Source organism: Cornus florida, unplaced genomic scaffold, assembly GCF_030987335.1.
Source record: "Cornus florida cultivar Cherokee Brave unplaced genomic scaffold, ASM3098733v1 CherokeeBrave_3.0.0_Hap2_Chr08, whole genome shotgun sequence".
NCBI lineage: Eukaryota > Viridiplantae > Streptophyta > Magnoliopsida > Cornales > Cornaceae > Cornus > Cornus florida.
In genome coordinates, this window is record NW_026775578.1 from 61,496,144 (window position 1) to 61,501,053 (window position 4,910).

A 4,910-nucleotide genomic window follows, 5' to 3' on the forward strand; every position below is an offset into this window, starting at 1 on the left:
AAAAGTAAGTGAATATCCTAAGACAAGAAGTGAAGCTAAATGTTTAGCAACATACGAATTTGAAAATTTTGAATTTTTATTGGGTATGACTATTTGGTATAACATATTATTTGCAGTTAATTCAGTTAGTAAAAATTTACAATCTCAAGAGATGCATATTGATGTTGCCATAGATCAATTAAAAGGTCTTATTTCTTTTTACACAAAATATTGAGAAAATGGATTTAGATCAGCTATTATTTCAGCTAAAGAAATTGCTAATGAAATGGAAATAGAACATGTTTTTCATGAAAAATGTATAATTCATAGAAAAAAATAATTTGATGAGAATGTATTTGATAAGCCAACTCAATAAGCCGAAGAATCTTTTAGGATTGATTATTTTTTATATATAGTCGATCAAGCTATTTCTTCGATTCATAATAGGCTTGAACAATTTAAAATATATGAAGATATTTTTGGTTTTTTGTTTAATTTCAAAAAGCTAAAATCATTAGATGATGATAGTTTGAAAAAATATTATCTTAATTTAGAACTATTTTTAAAACATGACGAATGTTCTGATATTGATGATTTAGATTTATTTTCAAAATTAAAAATTTTAAAAGAAATTTTACATGTAGAAATAAACACTCCAATTGAAATATTAAATTGTATTAAAAGATTAGATTCTTTTCCAAATGCATGCATTGCTTACAGAATGTTATTGACAGTACGTGAATTGCTCAGTAGTGCTTCGCCACTACCGTCGCTAGCGCTGTAATTGTTGCTGTAGCATAAAGGAGTTTTTCGAAATTAAAGTTGATAAAATCATATCTACGATCAACTATGTCACAAGAAATATTTAATGGATTAGTTATATTGTCTATTGAAAAAGATATTTTAACTACACTTGAATATAAGAATTTAATTAGTAATTTTGCATCTCAAAAAGCCAGAAGGATAATTTTTAATTAATTATTATTTAATACTTAATATATTACATATTATGATATGAAAATATTACTTTTTATTTTTCACCTAAAGCCCAAGTTACATCGAGCCGCCACCGGAAGTGACATTGGTATAAATAGGTAAGTATGCAGTACTACCCGATAACTTAAGTTTTTTAATAAATGGGCAAGCGTCCACCTGTTACACAAGACCACCTCCTTCCAGCAAAGAAAGTTGGGCTTTTGAACTCTTACCCTCTAAGCAGGTCCGGATCCTCTGTGCTAGTAACCTGGTGTCGTAGCCTACTTGTGTTAAAACTAAAACTTGTTTTAGTATAGTTATTTTAAATTTTAGCACATAAAATATCTATCAAATTTTAAAATAAATATGTTAAAATTTAGATCTATGTGAATTTGTACAACATAAGATCCGCGCAACTTTGAGGTCAGGTCTCATTAATTTTAAAAAAATAAAGGCCCTGCTTGGATTGGATTTATGAAAACTGTTTTCTATTTTGATAGTAACAAAATTTTCAAAACTGCAAAACAGGTTTGCTTGGATCTATTTTATAAAAACAGTTTTTTGAAAACTGAGATAACAAAATTTTCAAAACTGCAAAACAGGTTTGCTTGGATCTATTTTATAAAAACAGTTTTTTGAAAACTGAGATAACAGAGTTGTGGTTTTCAGAGAACAACAATTTGTTATTTTTAGAGTTTTGGGAACACTGAGATGCAAAATTAGAAAACACGGAGAACTGAACGCTACTTAAAAGTACGGACAAAACTGCGTAAAACTCTCACTCGTTTATAACACAAAGCCGCATAGCATCCATCTTCTCTCTCTTCAACCTCTCTGCAATGCATCGTCTCTTTCTTCAACCTCTCTTTCTAATCTCGTTTACAAAGTTAAATTAGCTGTACAAGGGTTTTGACCTTTTATCTCCAGATTCTCCTCCTCTTTGAAGAGCCCTCTCTCAGATTTTTTCAAGCTAGATCTGCACTTCTTTCCTCACAATCGTCTCTCTGCTCTGGTAGAACTCTCTAACCCTCAAATTTCTTTAATCCATACAAGATCTGCGATTTTTCTCTCACAATCGTCTATTATCTTATCAATTGTTAGAATTTTTTTCCATTTCTCTCACAATCGTTTTCTCTCTCTCTCTTCAATCCTTGCTGGGAATCTCATGGCTGCTTCAGTTGCAGGATCGGCCGCCGTCGCCTTCAAATCCGCCAGAGTTGCAGAGAAATCTGGACTTTCCAGTGCTCATTTCCAGCAATGCTCTTTCATTTCCGAACGCCCTGGGTCGATTAAGCTCCCAAATCACATCAACTTGGATTGCAGATCGAGGAGATCGTTTGCTTCCTCCGGTATAACTTTTGTTTCCTTTTTTAAGCTTTTGATGCTCACACGATCACATCTAAATTTGTGACCTGTTTATGTATATTTATATGAATGTGTATGTTTACAAATGTGAAAGCATGAACAATTTGAGTTAGATATTCCATGGAATTTAAATATGTTCTTTATGCTTTCCACACAGTTTTAAAAAAATTAGAAATTAATTTCTATCATCTGATCTGGGTATAGTCTCTTTTTATTTTTTTGATGATAATTTTAAGTGCTTGTTAGATTTTCTTAGGATTTTTCTGAAGAATATTTTTGGGTATTGCTCTAATTTTATTTTTGTTAGTTCCTTATTTGGCTTTATATCTCTCTTCTTTTGAGGTTAAATTTTTCTTTCAGTTTGACTCTGAAGTTATTTTCTATTCATAGTTCTTTTTCTTTCTGATAGATTAGTGCTCTCTATACTCCCATTTTGATCTTGTAACAATGTGGACAGAAACTATGTAGCACAATAAAACAATGGTGTTAATTGACTTGTATTAATTGGGATTCAATTCAGGCAAAGATAATGGAAAGGTCCATCTTACTTTAATCAGTTTTACTTATGCCATGGAGATGGAGAGTCCTCAGGGATTGAGTGTTGCCTGTGTGGCTACAAACTAGCATGGCTTAACAAACCTATGTGAATAATGTGTTATAATTGACACTAAATTGATTTGTGGTGGTTTACTGGTTTATAAAATATTCAAGGGAAAAAAACTAGTAAAATATAATTTAAAAGTGCCACAACACTTTTCTTCCAATGTTGATATTGTACCTTTAAATATCCATTAGCCATTTCCAAGAAGTTTAACAATGCAATTTATTGAAACTGAACTAGAAAGTCATGAAGGAAAATCTGTGTAAGATTGTTGTGAAAGTTTAATTATAGGTCATGCTTCGTTAAAATTGCTTCTTATCCCCAGTAAAAAAGGAAGAAAAACAAGGTGTTCTTTTGAGTCCTTTCGTTGCTGAAAAAGGGTTCTACAAAAAATAGTTTTCTGTTTTGGGAGTTACAAAAAACTGTTCTTCAATTTTTTAGTTTAATTATAGCACATCAACTTGTTTTGTCTAGGTACTTGAAAAATCAAGATAGACATAGATTGGAGTGATACATCGTCTTCATCGTCTAGTGATTCAGATGAAGATTTTGATGACCTTGTAGATTGTATGTATTTGAATTTGATGCAGGAATATGAAGATTCCTTTAAATCCAAGGTACCAAAAAGAACTTCAGGGTTAATAGGTCATGAGTATGTTCCAGAATTGTTGAATGACCATGACGGTCGATGTTTTGATTTATTACGAATGGATAGAGAAGTCTTTCTAAAATTATGTCGAATATTGAGAGAACATAAATTGTTGGAAGACACACATACAATTTCAATCGAGGAGTCAGTGGCAATGTTTTTGTTCATTAGAGGACATAATATTCGTCATGCAGTGGGAGCTGAACGATTTCAACATTCTGGCAAAACAGTTTCTAAACATTTTAAGCTTGTATTGAGAGCAATATATAGTCATAGGAAAGTCCTCATACGTCCACCACAAAGCAATGATACGCCTTCTCATATACTTCATAATCCTAAATACTATCCTTGGTTTAAGAATTGCATTAGAGCAATTGATGGAACATATATAAGTGCTTTTGCACCTGCCAGCAAACAAACTCCTTATAGAGGAAGAAAGTCTATAGTGACACAAAATGTTATGTGTGCTTGCTCATTTGATAGCTATTTACTTTCGTTTACGCGGGTTGGGAGGAAACGACAAATGACTCGAGAGTTTTTATTGATGCAATTACTAGAGCTGTTGCACGATTCTCGATACCAGTTAATGGTATTACTATTACTTTTGTCTTTTTAATATTAATAATAACATGCTACTAACCCTAATAAAATTTAAATAATTTTTTATAGGGAAATACTATGTAGTTGATTCTAGTTACCCATGCACAAAAGGATTTTTGCCTCCATATCGTGGTTAAAGATATCATTTATAAGATTACAGGGGTAACAATCGGCAACCGCGTGGTGCAAAGGAATTGTTTAACTATCGGCATTCATCACTTCGTAATGTCATTGAACGTTGTTTTGGAATACTAAAGGCTCGTTTTCCCATTTTAAAGCTTATGCCTTGTTATAAGTTGGTTAGACAACGACTCATAATAACTGATTGTTGCACGATTCACAATATCATTCGTCAAAATATATTAGATGATCATTTTTTTATAGAGTATGGGGAAGAAGATGCTAATGTCACTGATGGGGGGAATGGTAACAGTAGTAATGTTGGTTTACTGAATGCACTTAATTTATGTGATGATGGTGCAGAACAAATGGGAGCCCTTAGAACTCATTTGACAAATCAAATGTAGGCATCATTCAAAAACAATGTTAGATGAAGTTATTTTTATAATTCTCCAATGTTTTGCTTTGATTACCTATTTATGTAATTCTCTAATATTTTGTTTTGGTTATGTATGACTAAAATTAATATTTGTACAACTAAAAGTGCATATGACACTTGAAGTAATTAATGTAACTCTTTTATTGTATTTAAATTTAGTCAAATTTTAATTAAACTTGATA

General features: G+C 31.6%; 1 long non-coding RNA gene across 2 annotated transcripts; it reads left to right on the plus strand.

Annotated features, from left to right (window-relative positions):
* Positions 1-1,597: 1,597 nt before the first annotated feature.
* Positions 1,598-4,910, plus strand: LOC132271840 (uncharacterized). Of its 2 annotated transcripts, XR_009469857.1 has the most exons (3): positions 1,627-1,966; positions 2,133-2,303; positions 4,239-4,910. It is a non-coding gene; the product is annotated as an uncharacterized LOC132271840 (long non-coding RNA). The 2 variants fall into 2 exon arrangements; XR_009469856.1 differs by lacking the exon at positions 4,239-4,910 and having other exon boundaries at positions 1,598-1,966; positions 2,133-2,643.